The 23,718-nt window shown below is 38.0% G+C and overlaps 1 non-coding gene and 1 pseudogene across 1 annotated transcript; both read left to right on the forward strand.

Annotated features, from left to right (window-relative positions):
• The first annotated feature begins 7,245 nt into the window (after positions 1-7,245).
• LOC138876732 (U2 spliceosomal RNA) lies at positions 7,246-7,428 on the forward strand (annotated as a pseudogene).
• A 3,177-nt stretch (positions 7,429-10,605) lies between these two features.
• Positions 10,606-10,800, forward strand: LOC138876719 (U2 spliceosomal RNA). The gene has a single exon (XR_011402056.1). It is a non-coding gene; the product is annotated as a U2 spliceosomal RNA (small nuclear RNA).
• Positions 10,801-23,718: the final 12,918 nt, after the last annotated feature.

The following is a 23,718-nucleotide window of genomic DNA, read 5'->3' on the forward strand; positions in this document are numbered from 1 at the left end:
GGGTCTGTTTCAGGTGTTTAAGGAATTGAATTTTGGTGTTGGGAGATAGCTGTTACTGTTGATTTCTGAAGTTGCTGGTGTTTCCGCATCTACGGATGGGGAACCGTAGGTGTGAGGTCGCAGGTGTGGTTGGGTAGCCGTAGATGCAGAAATGGAAGGCCAGGACTGGAGTCGCAGATGCGGAGGATTGGTCGTATCTATGGGCCTCCAGGTGCGGGACTTGGGGCGCATGTGCGGTTTTGAGGACTTAAGTGATTTTCGCAGATGCGGATGTCTTGGCGCAGAAGTGGCATCGTAGGTGCACAATTTAGGCCACAGGTGCGAAAAGCCTAGACATAAGGTATAAATAGAACCCTTTGCGATTTTTGGTTCATTTCCACCATTTTCAAGTCGGTTTTTGGAGCTTTTGGAGTGATTTTGAAGAGAGATTCAAGGGTTTTTCAGTTAGGTAAGTTGCTTGAGCTCTAATACTCCTATCTATGGTGTTTTCCCGTTGTTTTATCAATTAATTAGTGGAAATTAGGGGTGAAAATGAGGGGTTAGGGCTTGGAATTTTGGAAAGTTTGATTTGAGAATTTGAGGGACCAAATAGAGTCGGATTTTGATAAATTTTGTATGTATGGACTAGTGAGTGAAAGGGCTTTCATGTTTTGTAAATTTTGTCGGATTTTGAGACGTGGGCCCGGGGGCCGGGTTTGAACTAATTTCGGGTTCTTGGTTTAATTTGGTAGTTTTTCTTGTGGAAAACCTTCCTTTAGCATATATTGATGGTCTTGTACTAATTGTGAACAGATACGAAGCATTTGGAGACCGATTCGAGGGGCAATAGCATTGCGGAGTAGAGATTTGATCGATTTGAGGTAAGTAATGATTGTAAATCTAGTCCTGAGGGTATGAAACCCCGGATTTTGTGTCATGTGACTATTTTGAGGTGACGCACATGCTATGTGACATGCATGTGGGCGTGCACCGTTGGGGATTATGACTTGGTCCGTCCTGTATCTACTGAAAAGTTGAATATGTTGTTGAAACTACATGCTTCTCACTTGTTTTAGAAAAAATTTCCGAACATCAGGTGGATGCCATGTTTAGGCCTTATGCCAGTATTGTTTGGACCCTTAGAGGTCTTTTCTTGCTATCCTCTCATTGTTCTCAATTGGAAATCTAAACTCATTCATGTTTATACTTATTTATTTCCTAACTTAGTCTCTATTACTCTACTTTTGATGCATCATATAAATGTTGTTTGGGCTGAAAACTTTGTTATTTTGAGAGCCCAAGAGGCTAGAGAGGTTTATGACTGAGTAAGGCAGAGGGCTTGATTTCTGAGGATATTTATGGGATCGGGCTGCATGCTGCAACATGTTTTACTGATTCGTGACTGAGTGAGGCTAAGGATTTGATTGATTTACGTCATGATTGGCTTGTTATAGCGCTTGGGATGAAGGAGTCCCTCCAGAGTTTACACACCCCCAGTGAGCGCAGGTACTTATTGAGTGCGAGTGCTGAGTGACTGGGAGGCATGAGTGACGGTGAGGTTTGCTCGAGGGGCTGTATATGAGTGATGGTGAGGTTTGCTCGAGGGGCTGTATATGAGTGATGGTGAGGTTTGCCTGAGGGGTTGTATATGAGAGATGTTTTCCCGAGGGGTTGTTTATGATTTCACTGTTTTTCTCATTTGAGCATTGAACCTTGTTCTAAAACTGTTGAAAGATGTTTTCAAATTGATTTTACTGGAACTGGATTTAAACAAGCTGATTTGATTCAAACTATGGTTTTAAAGGCATGTTGTATTTTACTGAGTTTTTGTTATATGAACTTTACATGCATTATTGCTCGTCATTACTTCTCAGCCTTTATTTACTATTGTTACTTACTGAGTTGGCATACTCACGTTACTCCCTGCACCTTGTGTGCAGATCCCGGTGTATCTGGACATGGTAGCGGCTGCTGACTATTCCAGTTGCAGATTTTCTGGGAGATAGCAAGGTTCTGCCTGGCGATCGCAGCCCTACTCTTCTCCCTCTTATCTTCCTTTAGTTGTATTTAGTTATTTTCCAGACTGTGTTAGTCTAGATGTTGTCAGATAGATTGTAGTAGAAACTCATGACTAGTGACACCCCGATGTCAGGCTTTCTTTTCCGCACTTTTATTTTGATTTGAACTCCTTATGAAGGTTTTTTGTTAAATAGCTTTGGGATTTTCTTGAAATTAAAAATATAATTTTGTTTTGGTAATGTGTGAGCTTGCCTAGTATCAAAATAGGTGTCATCACGACATGGTTAGTTTTTTGGTCGTGACAGAGCAAGTTCGTATGATATTATAAGACTTATGTGCATGTTTGGCTTGGAGCCCTGAGGGCTCGGGTGAGTTTCGGATAGGCTACAGAGTGTTTGAACTTAGAAAAAACTAACAATTGATGTACCAGATCTGCAGACTTTGCATTTGCGAGGTCTGGCTCGTAAATGTGAGCCTCTCAATTGCGAAGAGACCATCGTATTTGCGAGTAGTGGGATGGGAGGGACACCTTCGCATTTGTGAAGTTTTTGATCACATTTGCGATCCTGCCAGTTCATATTTACGAACACTAGGCCGCATTTGCGAGGTCAGCAGGTTCAGTCAAATCTTCGCATTTGCGAAGCTTTTTCCGCATCCCCAGGTTGCAAATGCGACACCTGCAACTGTTCAAAACTTAAGTTAGACGGGATTTTCTCCCATTCTCCAAATTTTCAAATCCTAGAACCCTAGAGATGATTCTTCCAAGACCAATTCTTTCCCAAAACTTTGGTAAGTGATCCTAACCCACTTTCTTTCAATTTCCCATCACATTTCATGAATTTCCAACCTAAAATTTAGGATTTCCATAGTAGAAATTGGGGATTTGGGTAGAATTAGGGATTTTTGGAAAATTGGGATTTAGACCTCAAATTGGGGTCAGATTTCAAAAATAATTACATATTTAGGCTCGGGGTGAATGGGTGAATGGATTTTGGTCCGAACCTCGAATTTTGACCAAGTGGGCCCGAGATCGATTTTTGACTTTTTGGGGGAATGTTTGAGAAATATAAATTTATGCATTGTAGTTGGTTCCTTTAGCAATAATTGATATTATTGAGTTAATTGTAGCTAGATACGAGTGGTTTGGAGGTGGAGACTAGAGAAAAAGCGGTAATTGAGTATGAAGTGGCCCGTAGAGCGAGGTAAGTGTTGTGTCTAATTTTGACTCGAGGGATTAGAAATCCTTGACTTATTTGCTATATGAAATCCATGTGAGTGGTGTATTGGTGAGGTGCCGAGTACCTATGCACCATCAATTTATCTGTTTTGCCTGTTTTCTTCATGTCCTTCTTATATTGTCTTTTTCTGCCTTAACTGCTACATGTTTTACTTGTAATTCCATACCTAATTGCTACTTGTTAGACATTGTATCTTTTGTTGGAAGTATTAGTTCCTTCGTAGACTCGTTGTTTCCTATTATTGTTTGAGCTAGTTATTGGTACTTTCAAGGCATATTATGGATTGGGATCGCTAAGTAGTATTACTTGTGCAAAGTCTCATAATATATAATCTTTCTAAATGCTTTGGTTTGAAGTTGATCCTTGCGAAGAGTTATGTGATTTGAATTGTGTAATTTCTGTACTTGCTGAGTAAATGATATTAATATGGTGGGACCGGGTTGCGTTCCACAACAGATGTAATAAGGGTGGATTGTGGTAAAATAAGGGTGAGTTGTTATTGTGATTATTGTGATATGGTGGGATCGGGTTGCACGCCATAACATGTGTAATAAGGGTGAATTGTGGTGAAATAAGAGTGAACTGTGATTCTAGTTATTGTGATATGGTGGGATCGGGTTGCACGCCACAACGATCTTTATGCTTATATTTTCCCTTGACTATATTAGCTGAATGGTAGTCTTAAACTGTACTTAAGGATTGGTTATAGCTGAGCACTGATGATATGTTTCGAGAATTGTATTCATTCCTTGCAAGTTAATGCTTTATTTTATCATGTCTTTCTTTCTGCTTTTATTATACACTGTATGCAGGTTATATTGTAAATGCCCTGCCATAGCCTCATCACTACCTCGTCGAGGTTAGGCTTGGCACTTATCAGTACATGGGGTCGGTTGTACTGATACTGCACTTCCTGTGCAAATTTTGGAGCAGGTTCGTGCTGATCAAGAGGTTGGCTGTAGGATTCACCTGCTTGGAGACCCAAGGTAGTCCTGTTGGCGTCGCAGGCCCTGGTGGCCCTTGTGTCCCCTTCTATACGCCATACTTTGCTGTATTCCTTATTTCGTAAACAATTGTATTTTCTTTTGAACAAATGTTTGTAGTAAAATCTTAGAACGTTTGTGGATTGTGACACCGAATTTTGGGTAGTAATAGTAATAAAATATGGCTATTTACTTACTTCCGCATTATTTCGACTCGTTTAGCTTGTTTATTATTAATCACTGAAACGCTAAAGAAATTGGTTAATAAAACTCTAACGTTGGCTTGCCTAGCAAGTGTGCTGTTAGGCGCCATCACGATCCCGATGGTGAGAATTCCGGGTCGTAACAAAAATCGCGAATTTTTTCACAAAACTGATGTTAAGTTGTACATTTCCTGTCGCTAGGAGTTTGTGCATTATGCAAACTCACTGTGATCCATCCAAAGTACAATTTGGTGTCACTCAACAAGATGGATTGACATAAAGAGTAATATTTTCTTGTATGACACAAAGTTATTAAATGGAACTACTAAAAAAAGGGAAAACCGACTGCCAAAATCGTCTGATGTTGGTCGCTAATTGGAAAAAATCGACCAAAAACCGACCGATTCATGGCGGTCTGTAATCGTATGGTCGGTAGAGCCAATCGACCGACTTCGATCGGTATTTTCCAAAAAAAACGGCCGAAATCGGTCGATATTTTAATTATGTAATTAAAAAATGCACCATCTGGGAATCAAATCGGGGTCTGTACTGTGACAGGATATTATTTTACCACTAGACCACTGGTGTATTTTTATTTTAAGTTGATCTTTTATTTTATTTATACTCTTTAATTGCATTTTCGCACAAAAATAGTTGATCGATGTTGGTCGATTTTATTAAAAAATAAAATTAATGATCGAAATCGATCAATTTTTTAAAATGATCGGCTGAAATAACCGACCTATTTCGGTCAATTTTGTAAATATTAATTTGAATTTATTTTAAATGAAAAATCGACCAAAGTTGGTCGGTTTCTTGAAAAATAAATTTCGCGGGGGCAAAAATAGTTTTTCGCATTTTTGCGCAAAAAAACCCGACTAAAGTTGGTCGATTGCGTAAAAAATTGAATACTGAAATATTTTTAAAAATCGACCGACTTTGATCGGTTTTTCGGCCAGTTTTTTGACCCACCGACGCCGTCAATATTGGCCGAATTTCTAGTAATGTGAATATAGATAAAAGATATTGGCTTTACTTGCAGTCAATCATTCCCAACTTTGATACGAAGGTATGGTGAAGATATAAAAAAGAGTATGTTAGTCAAATAGAGGGCTCTCACGAGATGTAGTCCACAGGTTTTTTCGGGGTTGGGGTTCCCTTAACCGGAATTTCCCTTGGCAGATAGAGTAGAAGCAGTTGATCTTGTTGCCTCAAGGTTGAAACCTTTCTACGGCGTGACCCCTACCCTAACAGAATGACTTGCCTTTCCATGCGCTAAGCTGGACAGAGCGGTCCCACTTATGGGGTCAAATCAATACGTCCTAAGAAGTAGGATTGAAATATTAATCTCATCGAGATTATTGATCTCATACTAAATCCCATCAATAGAATCACTTTTCCGAGAAAATACGAGACGTCTAAGTCATATAAGTAAATAGAATTGACATTGTTTCAAGTCATACCAAGAGTGCATTGCAATTAAATAATACTTGGATAATAAACTGTACATTTTTTAGATTACTTAAGTCACTGAGAATTGTACTCACATATATTGTGTTTGGAACTCACTGATACCACTAGACTATAAGGGGCCATTTGGTATGGTGCATAAGAATAATGTTGAATATGGTGTATTGATAATGCTGGTGTTAGTTATGCATGCATTAATTATGTTGGCATTAGTTATGCTGACATATTTCTTGTCCATTGTTTGGTTTGATGTATTAAAGTATTGCACAATTTCTTAAAGAATTATTTGTTTACAAAAATATCCTCATAATCAGTCTGTCACTTTATCTTTTTAAAAGAACATACATTGAGGAATGTTTTTATATAAAAAAAGTTTTAAAGAAATTATTTGATTTGTCTACCTATAATGTAGTATAGAGTTGAATATTTATTTATAAAACAAAAAATATGCTAAGTATTTATTTATCTACAAGGGATATAATTTTATTCCCCACTATCTTGAATTATTAGGCAAAGAAAGTTTGAATTAAAAAAATAAAAGACAAAATGAGTTGCTTACAAGTGCATTCCAGTATGTAGTAGTAGAGTACATATTTATAAATTTACAATGAAGAAATTGGCGGAATATAAATATAAATAGTCGGAGCAATTTCTTCATTGTAAATTGAAGAAATTGGTGGAATATACCAAATAAGGTGTATAACTAAGCTAATGCATGCATTAAAACTCATTGTATTGTCAATACCATGGTTTCTTATGCATTAGTTATGCATAGGATAATACCAAATAAAGTGTATAGCTAACGCTTGCATAACTAATACATAAGTTTAAAAAGTATACCAAATAAGATATATAATGAATACACAAAGCTAATGCATACATTATTTTATTTAATACATAGTTGTATGTTGAAGGTTATGTTGTATAATGAACTGTTTGTGGGTAGCTTTGTATACTATAGTGTAGTTTAGTGCTTATAACTCAGATTAATTTTTTCCCAAGTGTCTTTGTCAAGCTAATCTACAAGTTTATCATTTTAACCTTTTAGTTAGCTTTTCAGTTGACAAATACTTGTAAATACTATAGAAACCTTGTTCTATCATCCTTCATTTATACTTTACTACTTGGATAAATAGTTAATTAATTCTGGCATATTAAATATTTTTTTTGGAGAGTATCCAACAATAGTTTAATACTTAGGAGTAAGCATGAGCAATCGAATTCACAAAATATTCTTCAATAACTAAGAAGTGTAATAATTTAGTACGGTTTGTCAATCCCACATCGATAGAAACTGCAAAACAGAGAGTTGAGAAGCATTATAGAAGCAGAGGCCCGAGCGCCAAGCAAAGCATACCCTTCTTGGCCTTTTGGCTAAGATCAAGTGTACCTGTTCTTATATGTTTAATATTTGATAGGTGGGCATTGGCTTACATGATATTAGTTTAATTTTTTAAGGGGAAGGCTCATTAAGGTAGTTGGCTGCTTGGGCCTTTGGGCGTCTTGGTCTTGCACTCATCAAGGTAGCTTGCTGCTTGGGCCTTTGTTGCGCACTCATCAAGGTAGCTTGCTGCTTGGGCCTTTGCGCGTTTTGGTCTTGCACTATTGCTTGGGCCTGATGTACCCCACCAAATTAGGTTTAGAGAATTTTTTATTAAGTATTATTTTTTAGTAGTAATTAGCCATTTATATATATTATTTGTTATATTATGAATTATGAATACCTTTTTGTTGGTTATGTAGTGTATGTGATGTATTTAAATTATTATATTAATGAATACAGTAGCAAAATAAAGCGTGGATTAGGGAAGTCCAGCTAATTATTTGTTGTATTCGCATATATTCATGGCGGATTACACTATTTTTAAATAGAAAGCATATCAATTAACATAATGCATAACTAATGTATAGAAAATTATGGTATTAGTAATGTAATGGGTTCTAATTTATGCATTAGCTTAGTTAAAGACAAAATTATCCTTTAAAATTTATGCTTGATTAAAATATGCTAGTTATTATATTAAATGCAAGTTTAAAAATAATCCAAGTAGTGAGAAATAAAATTATAGCTCTAGTAAATAAATAAATACTTAACATATTCTTTTTTTTACAAATAAATATTTAGTTCTATATTATAATATATGTAGACAAATCAAATAATTTTTTTTTAAACTTTTTCATATAAAAATATTTCTCAAAATATGTCTCTTTTAAAAAGTTAGTTTGATGACTGGTTTTGAGAGTATTTTTGTAAATAAGTAATTCTTTTAGAAATTGTGCAATGCTTTAATACATCAAACAAAACAATGGATAAGAAATATGTCAGCATAACTAATACACCATATTCAACATTATTCTTATGCACCCTACCAAACGACCCCTTAATGTTTTATATTCTAGCTGTGCTTAATGATATCGTGAATATTATAGTTTAAAAGGATGAGTATTAAATTATGAAATTGAAATCTTTGGTATGTATATAATTGAGCTCCCTTCTCTTCCTGCTAATATTATATCTTGATCCATAACTTTTGTCATGGAGTAAAAATTTATATGTAAAAATTTATTAAAATTGCAAAAATAATAAATATGAACCCATAATTTTATATTTCAATGTTAAAAACCTTAAAAGTTAAACCAATATAATTTAAATTCTTGATTTGACTTTGTTGTTAGTCCTTTAGCATGGCAAAGTATTTCGAAAAAACTGATGTTAATTGGCACATTTCCCATATCAGATAGTTTTCTACGTACTTGGTATGAAGAAAAAATGAAGTACCAGGCTACACCTTATAGCTAGATAAACTTTTGCTTATGTTGTTATGCGACTTACATAGTGATGTCCTTGCCTCTAGTTATAAGTGCTAGTGTTGTGTTTAACATCGTAAAGTGTTTATTGGACCCGGGTATTGTACATTTGGACTCACTTATACATTTGTCTTACAACTACAAAGCTACAAATTTATAAGGCACAAATGTGTTAATATAGCACGGTCTAGTTAGTTTTTGGACTGGTCATTCAAAAATAGTCAGTGTTTGCCAAGTCATTGAAAAATAGCTACTACTTTGCTGCAACAGAGATCGATCCAGCATAATATACTGGAGTTCGGTGCACCTGAGTATGAACTTTCAGCATATTATACTGGACCGGTATACTTTACTGGCTCCAGTATAATATACTGAAACTTCAGTATATTATGCTGGAGTGTTTTTCCGGATTTTGAACATTGTTTTCGTTCAGATTTATCTTTACATGAAAAGTGGCTAAATTTCGATTACTTTTGAAACTGTGAATGTTTTTGAATGATCACTTGTAAATCTGGCTATTTTTGAATTTCTCCTCACAAATGTCCCAAATAAATCTCAACATACCAACCTCCAACCATTAGTTATAGATTGTCAAAACTAGCCAAACACATATAAAAATTAAAAAATTAAATAAACAAGGTTCTTTATCTCAAAGAATCACATGCAAAAATCACCTTTCATATTTTTAAACGTGAATAGAAACATTAGATGCAAGATGGAAAGAAAATTTCATAGATGAGGTAGCAAATAAGCTGATGAAATACAAAAAAAATATATAAACAATATTCCAAAAATCTAAGCAAAAAAGAACTTTTTTAATGAGTATAATTGAAATTCATTGAAAACATATAGATAAGTCAATATACAAAATTTGAGGTGATTTGGACTTGTTTTGTATCAAAATTCATAATTAAATCGAGTTCGAATTTTTTTTTGCGATACATGTATCAAACATGTATCACACACGTATCTCACACACAGGTATACATGTGATACACAATTGATACAAATATGATACATATGTGATACACAAATGATACACAGTGTGATACACATATCAGTTTTTTCATGTTCAGTGTTTACATCGAATTTTCAATTCAATTCACCTCAAAACTTCACCAGATTATCCCAAAATTGAGATTCAAACTCCTTAAAATGTACCAAATCTATTCTAATAACACCCACTCAAAAGAAAGCAAAAATTTGATATTTTTTGCCACATAGCTAATTGGCTAATATTAGTAAAATTTGATTAATATTAGTAATATTTTATGAGTTTAGCCAATATTTGTAATGAACTACTTATAAATGGTCATAACTAAAAGTTTCCCAATTTATAAAGGATAATATACAACTGGGCCTATCCCTTTTGGGCCTACATGACTGATCCATGATATGGTTAACAGTTTGTCTGTGTTTTATGCAAGCTAATTGTGCTTGGAGCACAAGTACATGTTCACGTCGGTCAATAAGATAGACTTAGATAATTTTAGTTTGAAGGTCCTTTTATGAGGGACGGGGGAGAAGGGAAAGAGAACAATGAGGATTGAACTCACACCTATTGTCATTGGAATTCACCCGCCTTGACATGGCAGAAACATTTTAGTTCATCTTATCATAGACTCAATCTTTTTCGTAATTTCAAGTTCCAATCGAAACAGTGAGTAACAAATACTCTTTACTAATATACAGTTGGTGTTTTAAAGCCAATTTCTCTTTCTGGGTAAGTTATTTAAGAGATGTATGGTATTGTTAACACTTGAAAAGTAACCGAAGAAGTTCCTTTCTTGCAACTGGGAAGAGTAATACTATTATATTAAGGTTCATGAGTCCCACATTGCTAGAAAGAACAAACAGAGGGTTGAGACACATTATAAAACAAGAGGCCTGTGAAAGTAGTAAAGCATACCTTTCTCGGCCTTTTGGCTAAGATCAAGTGTAGTATCTGTTCTTATCAGTTTAATATCTGATATGTGGGTCATCGACTCATACGATATTAACTCAATTTTTTAAGGGGAAGGCTCATCAAGGTAGCTTGCTATTTGGGCCTTCACGCGTTGCCCTGGTCTTGCACTATTGCTTGGGCCTGGCGCACCCCACCAAATCAGGTTTAGAGAAATTTTTATAAAGTATTATCTTTTAGTAGTAATTAGCCATCTATAAATACCATTTGCTATATTACGGATTATGGATACCTTTTCTTTGGTTATATGATGTATTTGATGTATTTAAGCTATTGTATTCATGAATGCAGTAACAAAAATAAGCGTGAATCAGGGAAGTCCAGCTAATCAGTTGTTGTATTCGAGTGTATTCGCCTGTATTCATGGCGTAAAACATGGGATTACAGCTGGACAATTACTGTATTCACGACATGAAACAGGGGATTACACTATTTTTAAACGGAAAGTGTATCAATTAACATAATAGACTACTAATATAACTCAACAAACTCAATTATAACACACACAATTTGTATTTTCGGTTATAAAAAAGATTCTCAACTAGAAAAAATCCCAAAAATATAGCAATCTTCAGAGAAATTATATAATACATCTAAATACATAAAATATATTAATTGAAAAAATATTTGAATACATAGAATACAGCGGGATACATTGAAATACAATGAAAAAAAAGACAGTAAATACAATGAAATACACGAAATACAGCGAGATACATTGAATTACAATGAAAAAAAAGAAAATGAATACAATGAAATACATGAAAATACACGTGTTACGTTGAAAATACATTAAAATATATTAACAGAAAATCAAGTTGCTCAGCCCCAAACTCCGTCGTCTTTGCTCAACAACAAACCCTAATTTTCGCCTTGTAGCCAAATAGTCCTTCCATCTTCAAAGATCTTGCACGCTCAAACCTGGTGGAAGTGACTGCTTCAAATCTATGTACCTCCACAAGTCTTAGAGATAAAGTCCTAAATCAGGCAACCATAAAATACGTGATCTTTGGCTTCGATCTTTGATAACGCCCAACTATGCCTTTTAAAGGACAAAGCGGTCGCTGCAAATATAATCCGATTTTAAGTCTGGAATCGAATCCTCAGAGAACTAACCTATCTATTACACTCTACGACAATGTTATTATCAACTCAATCAATCTCTAGATGCAAGATTTTTGATCAATAAGATTGGGTTTTTGTTTAACTACTTCAACTACTATTAAAAACAACAGTAAGCTAAAACAAAGATAATTCAATGGTAAAAAGGTCTAGGGCAATGATTTTCCCAATTGCTAGTTTAGGTCTCGACTCTTCCGCTATAATCTCACCGTAATACTCTATGAGGATTAAGAGTTATGGGTTATTGTAATTATCTCTCGATCAACTATAATAATTTACTAGAGCATTCTCTCAAACTACTCTAGCTGACAATATGTGTGCAACTCTAAATTATCCCACCAAAGTTCCGTTATCTCTAAACCCACTTTTAAGTTCAAGTAATGAATCTCTTCAATTACCCAAAAGTGGTGTTGTTCAACAGCTAACCTAATACTCTTTCTCAAGCAATATAAGGTAATTAGACACGATTAATAAAGAGACCATTCAATTAATCACCATACAAAACGTAGTTGAACAATCATATCATAAATCCGGCTTGATTATAACAACTTGAGTCAAAACATCAACCAACAATTGGTTCCATCAACCCTAGATAAGTATTTAGCTACTCATAACAAAATAAGAGAGAACTACTAAATTGTTCATAATGTAAAATTGCAAGAATTAAAAGGAGATAGAAAAACTCTAATATTTGGTTGATCTTCTCACACTTGTTCTTGCCTCCAAAAAGTAGTTTCAGAAAAACTTTGAACAATCTTGGGCGAGTTTCTAAATATTATAAGGGTTTACAAAAGTTTCCCCGAGTTTACACTTTGGTCCTCAAACTTTCCAGCAGCGTGAACAGTGCGCCACGGTCGATCGCGGTGAATGCTGACCTTTCTCCCTTACGTTGTTAATCTACCGCGGTTCACCGCGGTGCCACCGCAGTCGCGATGACCTTCTTGCCCAGGCCATTTTCTGCTTCTTAGTGTTCGGGTACTTCTCGAGTGGGCGTTTTTTCACATTATTGCCTCCAAAATACTCCATGTTGCTTCCTCTCATATAATATTCCCTGCGAAACAAAAGAACACTATTCAGAGCATTTTTGTTGGCAATTTATCTATAAAACAACAACGAAGTATGGTCATATTAAGGTGTAAATATCAACTATATAGCCTACTATCGACACCCATACTTAAATTATTGCTAGTCCTCAAGCAATCCACCACACTCCATCAAAATTCCTTCCCTAAGCTTTTCCCTTAATGACTAATGTCACACCTCCTTTTTGCGCGCCCGGCCCCGAAAGGTTAAATGCGCGGGTGGAGTTTTTCCAATTTAAGTGACAATATTCGAAATGGAATTATTTATTTAATTCAGAGTCGCCACTTGGGAAAGGTTTGGCTTTTGGTGTCCCAAGTCACCGGTTTATCTTGAATCCCAAATCGAGGAAATTTTCGACTTTTCCAAATGAAGTCTGCGAACCAGAAATTCTAAGTAAGGAATTCTGTTGACCCGAGGGAAGGTGTTAGGCACCCTCGAATCCCATGGTTCTAGCACGGTCGCTTAAATTGTTATAATGGCTAGATATCTAATTTAAATATATGTTATGACTTACGTGCTTTTATTAAGTTTAAACCGCTTTTATTATTATCATTTATTTTTATAGAATTGCAACGTCATGAAAATGCATCTCGAACTACGTCACAATCAATGCACCCGTGGTCGTCGACACATTCTGACTCCGTTGAGATTTGGATTTGGGTCACATCAATGCGCACCCGAATTTAAGAATATAATTTACTTAAACCGTGCCTAAAGAGTCTAACGCGTTATTATATGGTGGAAAGCCATGAGATTCACTAAACGGCCTAGCCTGAATTCTAAATATTATGATTATTTATTGAGGGCCCCGCAATTTGCATTTTTATTTGGCGAGGCTCGACTCTATTTTAGAAAGGATATCCTAAAGTGGCTACATTTCTAATGCATTTGTCCCTAAAACTAAAAGAAAAGGGACATGCTAATTTAACTATATGCTTTTGCCTAATCCGGATTCTTATCAATTTCTGATTAATTATTTACAAAGTGGAGGGATGTCATAACTTGTGAAACATACTTTAATTGGACAAAGAAATTACATTCGAGATTGACCCAATGTTATACTTGCGTCCAAATGTTTCTTGAATTGAATTTAACTAGACTTATTGAGGCTGAATTTAAGGGAATTAACTACTATGTCTTATTACTTGCGGGGGTTCGAACGCGCTTCTATATGCTGCCTAGCGGGTTATGATAACGGAAAACTAAAAATAAACAAGGAACATTTGTGTAAGGTGGAAATATTCTATTCTATGCATGTCATTAGTTAAACGGGAATCCAGTCAAAAAATCTATACCAATTCTCCATGCCTTGTATATACTGTACCATTACATCTTGTACTGGCAAACAACTATAAACTAAGATGCAAGAGGCTAAAACTTGATTAAGTATTATCTAACTAATCTTTCATTACTGAATCACACTAATCAATTTATACAACAGAAGTCAATATACCACAAGTATTACAAAACAGACATCTAAATTTTCTTCAAGAACTCCTTTCATTTCATGCTTTTGAACTGTTACAGTTAACACCAAAGTGGGATTTGAAATGTGTACCTGGAAACACTGAAAATGCAAAGGAGAAGAGGAAGAAGATGGGGAAATCAGCAGCAGCAGGAAACAGAATTAACAGTAGCAGCAGGACATAGAATAGCAGCAGCAACAGGGACAGAATAGCAGCAACAACAAACACACGAAATAATTGAAGTGGGATCAAGACCTCAACTGGGAATACTCAACTAGACCAAGTCTTCGAGTAAAACAACAACAATCAAGCAGACTCAGCTGGGATTTGGAAGAAATCAATGTTGCACAAACAGGTCAAGACTAGTGAAATCAAGACAGCAATCAAAAGATGTAATTTCTGATCCTGCCTGTCTGTGTCATCAAAGAGAATTCTTTTCCAGTTTTCTGTTTTCCTCACTTTAATTCTCAAAATGTTCTCTCCTCAAATCACTATGTTCTTGTCAATGTCTGTTTCTATGTGTGTGTGTGTATATCTCTCAATGTGTATCACCCTCTCTTTCTTTCAAATTATTCCTCACCGTGTACCTCTCTCTCTGTCTGTATGTATATATCTGTATGTATTTTCCAGCCCCTTCCCCAGAAATTCCTCACAGTCCTCCAGTCCCCCTTTATCTCTGTATGTCCCCCCTTTTATAAGCCTTCCATTACCCCTTTTACAGCCTGATAAGTTAAAAGAAAACCCTTCCCATGTGCCCTCTTCTTTTCAGTTCTACTTTAGCTATTTAAGTATTAACCCCCATCAACATTCCCTGGCAGATTTACCCTTTAAAAGGTTTAATACTTCTTAAACTAAAGCAAAGTATGGGCAGTAGAATATATCTGACAGCATATGCTGTCAAACCATTTTTAAATCAAAAGCCCTTTTATGCAGGAAACAGGCTGTGCACAATGCACATGCTGTGCACAAGTGCACATGCCATCAACTCAGATTTCAATTACAGACCAAGCCTTAGGTTTCTGAAATCATATTAACAACTATAAGTAATTGAACTTGGTTCTTAATTGATTCAGGCAATGTTCAACAGAAGCAAATCGATTTATTTTTGTTCAGACAGTTGAAACTAATTGACGACACATGTCGACTCGACTATATTAGTTATAACACATACAATCGTAGCCAAAAATCCGACATTTAACAGTATCACACAAGGTTCGCATTATATTGACTGAGCAGAATTGTGCTTCGAGGAATCAGTTAATCAGTACAAATTTGGAATTCAACTAATTGCACAACAAATACATACATACACACTATCAGGACAAGTAGAAAAAGACACTCAATCAAACAACAAAGGTTCAGGCAAAGTGGACAGGACACAGTTAATAGAAACTCAAAACAACACAGACTTCAACAATCATGAACAGCTTTTAAAACAAATCACACGGACTAAAACAAGTAAAGGAAAGAAAGCAAACTCACCTTAAAACTCGAAAAATCAAAAGTCTTGAACTCGGATTTGGACAGACCTTTCTTAAGGCTGAACGGGCTTTAATCGAAGTGTTTCTCAGGTGAGAAACACTTCGATTAAGGTCCATTAGACCTTAATCATTTGGTTTGAACAAAACAACGGACCAGTGACGAGGAACACCAAGGTTCGAAAACTAGATCCGGGATTCATGCTTCCCTGGTCAGATTCGGACCAAACCAAGTATGGTTTGGTCACGAGGGGGTCTGGGGAGTGTCTGGTATGAATTTAAGGCAGATCGGTGTAGATTAGGTTCCGACTCGAATATTCAAATGAAGATTCGAGAAGGTGGGATAGGATTCGAGGTGTGTGGTTGGTAGATTTGGGTTCAGGACGGCACGGGGGTTCTATGGTGTTAAGGGCGAGGTCACCGGCGTCCGTGCCGCCGGTTTTCATGGTGAAGGATACAGGGGCGGCTCTAGGGTTTGATGGGGAATATGGTGAAGACGGGAGCTGGGGTATCAGATGGGGTGGCAGGGTAAGGTTAAAGGGCTTATATATGGCATGGGTGGGTTGATCTCAGCTGTTGGATCAACTGAAATCGATGGCTTGGATCTAAGGGCTTAGGGGAAACGGTGTCGTTTCAACTAAAGGGGGTTTGGGTTGGTCCGGGTGGAACGGGTCGGGTTTTGTTCGTGGGTATGGAAAATGTGATCTTGGCCGTTGATCAATCTGAGATCAACGGCCCAGATCAGGCTGGATTAAAACGGCGTCGTTTGGACACCCTGGGTATCAACTCGGACTGGACCGGGCAGGCCTGGTTTGGGCATTGTTTGTTTGGGCCAATTTTAACAAATTGGCCCAAATCCGGAAAAAGGAAAGGCCTTTTTTTTTCTTTTTTTTTATTATAAAAATACAAAACTAAGTAAAAATAAAATTAAAATAAACACTTAATACAATTATTTGCACACACATTAAAATAATTCAAAACAGGTAAAAATCAAACAAAACAAAATCACGGACAAAGATGCCTGTTTATGCTTTTCTATTTAACAACCATGTTACGGTTCAGATTATGCATGACACGTACATTTTTTGTATTTTGTTTTAATAAAGTAAAAATGGGCCAAAGTCATAAACAATTAACGAAGTGCCATGTAAAAATCCCAAAATTTGTACAACGGGATCAATTGTTGTTATTTTTTATTTCTTTTGGAGCGATGGTCTCGTGAAGCAAAAATCACGTGCTCACAGCTGCCCCTCTTTGTTCGGAAACACGAAGAGTTTTTGTGCAAAGATAAAGTGAGCGTGTATGAGCGATTTTTTTGCCTATGGACTACTCCGTGTGAAACACATTTTTTGAAAGATCTGACCGAATCTTGCTTCAAAGATTTCCTACATATCCTGGGCTAAACAGGAATCAGGTCAATGTAGTTCGGGAAGTTTTGGTAGCTGGGACTACCATGGGATTGCAATGCTTGCTGCTACTGCTGTTGCTGTTGTCACTGCTGCGTCACTGACCGCCTTATTACAACCAAACGAAAATTGGAAACTGAACTAACTACTTATATGCATGTCAACTGCTAGTTACAAGATTCCTATCTATGATTCTTTTACGACTTGATCTTGGGTCTTAGCTGATTCTGCTTGTAGACTCCGATCTGAATCTTGATGCTTGCGAGTTGCGGCGACTTGTTTAATCTCTGGGATACTGAGTGAGACGCGATTGGCAGGGTTCAGGACCTTAACCAAATGTTGGAGTCAATTTGCCTTCCATTTACTCCGATATCTCGGGACATCTTCTCTCTTTTTCTTCTTTTTCTTCGTTGATTCCGAACCGGGACTCATCTCGTGGGTCATTTCGATCCATGTGGCTCGAGGTTAGACCTGCGGGAGAAAACAAACAAACGAACGAAATTTTCTGCCCCAGTTTCACTAGGAAAATTTCGTTAATTATTCGCCAGGAAGTTCATAAAATTGATGAAGGAAGATAAAAATGTTCAATTCAGGGTTGGAGCCCTAATACCGACTAGCTGGGGAAAGGTTCAGCTTAGGGTTTAAAACCCTAAAGCCGAACAAAGGAAAAATTCAGTTTAGGGTTTCAAAACCCTAATGCTGATTGCATGGAAAAGCTCAGTTTAGGGTTTAAAACTCTAATGCTAGCTGAATGGAAAAGGTTCAGTTTAGGGTTTAAAACCCTAATGCTGACTAAAAGGAAAATTCAGTTTAAGGTTTAAAACCCTAATGCTGATTGCATGAAAAAGCTCAGTTTAGGGTTTAAAACCCTAATGCTGGCTGAATGGAAAAAGTTCAGTTTAGGGTTTAAAACCCTAATGCTGACTAAATGGAAAAAGTTCAGTTTAGGGTTTAAAACCCTAATGCTGACTAAAGGAAAAATTCAGTTTAGGGTTTAAAACCCTAATGCTGATTGCATGAAAAAGCTCAGTTTAGGGTTTAAAACCCTAATGCTGGCTGAATGGAAAAAGTTCAGTTTAGGGTTTAAAACCCTAATGCTGACTAAAGGAAAAAGTTCAGTTTAGGGTTTAAAACCCTAATGCTGATTAAAGGAAAAATTCAGTTTAGGGTTTAAAACCCTAATGCTGATTGCATGAAAAAGCTCAGTTTAGGGTTTAAAACCCTAATGCTGGCTGAATGGAAAAAGTTCAGTTTAGGGTTTAAAACCCTAATGCTGACTAAAGGAAAATTCAGTTTAGGGTTTAAAACCCTAATGCTGATAGCATGGAAAAGCTCAGTTTAGGGTTTAAAACCCTAATGCTGGCTGAAAGGAAAAAGTTCAGTTTAGGGTTTAAAACCCTAATGCTGACTAAAAGGAAAATTCAGTTTAGGGTTTAAAACCCTAATGCTGATAGCATGGAAAAGCTCAGTTTAGGGTTTAAAACCCTAATGCTGGCTGAAAGGAAAAAGTTCAGTTTAGGGTTTAAAACCCTAATGCTGACTAAAAGGAAAATTCAGTTTAGGGTTTAAAACCCTAACGCTGATTGCATGGAAAAGCTCAGTTTAGGGTTTAAAACCCAAATGCTGGCTGAAAGGAAAAAGTTCAGTTTAGGGTTTTGAAACCCTAATGCTGACTAAAGTGAAAAAATTCAGTTTAGGGTTTAAAACCCTAATGCTGATTAAAGGAAAAAGCTCAGTTTAGGGTTTAAAACCTTAATGCTGGCTGAATGGAAGAAGTTCAGTTTAGGGTTTAAAACCCTAATGCTGACTAAAGGAAAAATTCAGTTTAGGGTTTAAAACCCTAATGCTAATTAAAGGAAAAAATTCAGTTTAGGGTTTAATACCCTAATGCTGATGGCTGGGGACAAAATTCGAGAACAAACACTGACTTCTTTTTTTGAATTTTCTTATTTTAGTAAAAGAACAAAAGGGAGTTTTGCGGGAACTTACCTTTTGAGTGAATTCCTTATTGCCAAAGTGTTTCTTGTACCCGTGTACCTTCTTCTTTGGGCGACACCTGCTTCTGCCTGGTTATCTTGGATTAAACCTATTTGAACTTTTCAGACAAAGAACAATTGTTAGTTCGGAAATGACGGTCGGTTTGGTGACCTTGATCGTTCCCGGTTGCTTTGTTGCGTCTTCATTTCTGTTGCGAAGTCCCGCCATTGATTTGATTCGAATGGCGAAACCTTTAGACTGCTCAGGCTTGTATTTCCAGATTCTGTGATGACTTGCTTCGTAAGGCTCTCCTTTTTTTTCTTTTTTTTTTTCCTTTTTTTTTTTTCCGTTTTGCTTGGAGGTTCTCAACGGGGATTTTATTGGAGGTATTCTGTGGGGATTTGTACAAAAGGAAACTCTGTGGGGGAATATTTACAAAGTGGATTCTTTGTGTGGATTTTTGTACAATGGGGCATGCTGGGGATTTATTTCAAAGCGGGCTTTCTAGGATTTGTTGGGGTAAGCTTGTTGGGGAATTTTTACAAAGGGACTCGCTGGGATGTGCTGGGGAGATTCCATTTTTTTTTTCTTTTTTTATTTTTTTTTATATTGGGGAGACTCTGTGGGAGATTATACAAAAGGAGAGACTCTGTGGGGATTTGTACAGGGGGAGACTCTGTGGGGATTTGTCCGAAGGCGGACTTGCTGGGGAAGATTTCTCTCTTTCCTCTTTAAACACCATCAAACGTCATGATCCATCAGGCTTGGGCAATCGTACCAACGAAATGAGGCGCTTTCCTTCATGAGACGAGATTCCGTGCAAACAAACCTGCCACCTGCCCTTTCCGGTGTATCCTGAACTTGGGGTTAAAACACAAAAGGGATTTGAAGAGAAGCAAAGAAAGGAGAAAACAAATTTCAGGAAGTGAGTGTCCTTTTCGGGACGAGAAAGACTTATCTGAGGAAGATAACGCTGGCTTTAGATGACATGACATGCTCTTTGGACTGGACGCCTGATCTTCCATGAACTTGCGTTTCCCTGAACCAGAACGGATTTGTGATTCCAAACCGGCGGAACTCTGCCGAGACTTCCTTGGGGTAGAGTCATTCTTTTTCGGCCAACAGCGCCCTTTGCGAGTTTTCGCTGGCTGACCTCTCTCATTTCTCTTCCTGTCATCGCTTGATAGCACTCTTTGTGAGTTTTTACTAAACAAGCTCTCTCATTTTGGTTTCTCTTCTCCCGTCGCCTCGTGGTGCCCAAAGGTTTTCACCGCCGAGACTCTCTCATTTTATTTCTCTCAACTCAGAGTGTGCCGGTTTCCATTTGTGATGCTTATTGGTTTCCCACTATCTTTGGTAATTAATTTGAAGGCTTGTACTTGGTGAAGCGAGGTAGCTTATACTAACTTCTAAACCGCTCGACGTGCCCCGGTTTCAATTTCAGGGTGAATGGGATCTTATTGTTAGTGTGACTGAACCTCAAGGAGAGGCTGCCTACGTATCCTTTCGGAATCAAGTCAAACGTAGTTCAGGCCTCAATCAATGTTTTTTTTTTCTGTAGAGAGGATTGGGTAGTGTTTGGGAGTAGTGGGGGATAAAACCTTCGCCATTTTTGAATGTGCCAGGACTACTGGAGTATGATCTAGACGTAGTATCTCTTGACTGCATCTACATTTACTGCTGTGTCGGGGTCATTTCCTTCGATATCACCTAAATACAATGCTTCTCTCGGCAATATCTTCCTTACGATGTATGGGCCTTTCCAATTTGGGGCAAACTTTCCTTTTGCTTCTTCATGGTGCGGCAGAATACGCCTCAGTACCAGCTGACCTACTTCGAAATTCCGGGGTCGGACTTTCTTGTTGTAAGCACGGGCCATCCTTCGTTGGTATAACTGTCCGTGACAAACTACGGCCATTCGCTTTTCATCAATCAACGTCAATTGCTCCAGTCGAGCCTTGACCCACTCGCTGTCTTCGATTTCTGCTTCGACAATGATTCGAAGCGAAGGAATTTCTACCTCTGCCGGTATTACAGCCTCGGTCCCATAAACCAAAAGATAAGGAGTCGCTCCCACCGATGTGCGTACCGTAGTGCGGTACCCCAATAATGCAAAAGGTAACTGCTCATGCCACTGTCGGGAACTTTGGATCGTTTTCCTCAAAATCTTCTTGATGTTTTTATTTGCAGCTTCCACAGCACCATTGGCTTTCGGCCGATAAGGAGTAGAATTCCTATGCGTTATCTTGAACTGCTCGCATACATCTCCCATCAAGTGACTGTTCAAGTTTGCTGCATTATCTGTAATGATAGTCGCAGGAATACCGAAACGACAGATAAGATTTGAGTGTACAAAATCCACTACAGCTTTTTTAGTGACCGACTTGAGAGTGACAGCTTCTACCCATTTTGTGAAGTAATCGATGGCAACCAGTATAAACCTGTGTCCATTCGAAGCCTTCGGTTCGATTGGTCCAATGACGTCCATGCCCCAGGCGACAAATGGCCAAGGTGCAGACATGGGATGCAGCTCCGTGGGAGGTGCATGAATCAAATCACCGTGCACCTGACACTGATGACACTTCCGAACGAAGCTAAAGCAATCCTTTTCCATGGTCATCCAGTAATAACCTGCTCGAAGGATTTTCTTCGCTAAGACATACCCGTTCATGTGAGGTCCGCACACACCTGCGTGTACTTCGTGCATGATATTTCTCGCTTCCTCGATATCGACACATCTCAGGAGATTGAGGTCCGGAGTTCTCTTATATAACAAATCACCGCTCAAAAAGAAACCACTTGCATGTCGCCTAATGGTCCTCTTTTGATCTCCAGTAGCGTGCTCGGGGTATTCTTGTGTCTTCAGGAATTTCTTGATGTCATGGTACCAAGGCTGCGTATTTGATCCCGCCTCGATTACACTGCAGTAACCGTGTCTTTCCTTGATTTGGATTTCCAAAGGATCGACGTGGGCGTTGCCCGGGTAGGGTAGCATTGAAGCCAAAGTAGCAAGTGCATCTGCCAGTTCATTGTGGCACCTCGGAATATACCTGAACTCTATTGATGAAAAGCGTTTGCTGAGGTCCTCCACATGCTGTCGGTAAGGGATAAGTTTGACATCCCGAGTTTCCCATTCACCTTGAGTTTGTCGGATAATCAGGTCAGAATCTCCCATAATCAGTAAGTCTTCGACATCCTGATCGATTGCCATATGCATGCCCATAATGTAGGCTTCATACTCAGCTGTATTATTTGTGCAAAAGAAACGCAGTCTAGCTGTGGCGGGATAATGTTGACCAGAAGGCGAGATCAAAATTGCCCCAATCCCTACACCCTTGGCGTTCACGGCTCCATCAAAGAACATCTTCCAAACATGAGCTTCCTCCGAGACCACTTCTGCGGTGTTTACTTCTTCATCTGGAAAGTAGGTATCCAATGGCTGGTATTCCTCATCGACCGGATTTTCGGCCAAATGATCTGCTAACGCCTGGGCTTTCATTGCCGTGCGAGTGACATAGACTATGTCGAATTCCGTAAGCAAGATTTGCCATTTAGCCAGTCTCCCAGTAGGCATTGGTTTCTGAAATATATACTTCAAAGGATCCAACCTGCTTATGAGGAACGTAGTGTGGGCTTGGAGATAATGTCTCAGCTTTTGAGCAACCCATGTGAGAGCGCAACATGTCCTTTCCAACAGTGTGTATTTGGCCTCGTAGCCGGTGAATTTCTTGCTCAAGTAGTAGATTGCTTGCTCCTTCTTTCCGGTTACGTCGTGTTGCCCGAGGACGCAGCCGAAAGAGTTCTCCAAGACTGTCAGATACAAGAAAAGTGGCCTCCCTGGTTCTGGAGGGACCAAGACTGGGGGATTCGAAAGGTATTCTTTGACTTTATCAAAGGCTTCTTGACACTCAGTTGTCCATTTAATCGCCGCATCTTTCCTTAACAGCTTGAATATGGGCTCACACGTGCTTGTCAGCTGGGCAATAAACCGACTGATGTAGTTCAACCTGCCCAACAGACTCATCACGTCTTTCTTTGTTCTCGGGGGAGGTAGATCTCTGATGGATTTTATCTTAGTTGGATCTAGCTCGATTCCTCTCCTGCTTACGATGAAGCCCAAAAGTTTGCCCGACGGAACTCCGAAAGCACATTTGGCTGGGTTTAGCTTCAAGTCATACTTCCTTAGCCTCTCGAAGAATTTCCTCAAGTCTTGGATGTGATTATCCTGTGTCCTGGACTTGACTATCACGTCATCCACGTACACCTCTATTTCCTGATGCATCATGTCATGGAAAATGGCAGTCATGGCCCTCATGTAAGTAGCCCCAGCATTCTTCAAACCAAATGGCATGACCCGGTAACAGTAGGTGCCCCAAGGCGTGGTGAAGGCAGTTTTCTCGGCGTCCTCTTCATCCATCAATACCTGATGATACCCAGCATAACAATCTACAAAAGACTGTATCTCGTGTTTGGCGCAATTATCAACGAGGATGTGGATGTTGGGCAGCGGGAAATTATCTTTA

Source organism: Nicotiana sylvestris, chromosome 8 (genome assembly GCF_000393655.2).
Source record: "Nicotiana sylvestris chromosome 8, ASM39365v2, whole genome shotgun sequence".
In the NCBI taxonomy this organism is placed as follows: domain Eukaryota; kingdom Viridiplantae; phylum Streptophyta; class Magnoliopsida; order Solanales; family Solanaceae; genus Nicotiana; species Nicotiana sylvestris.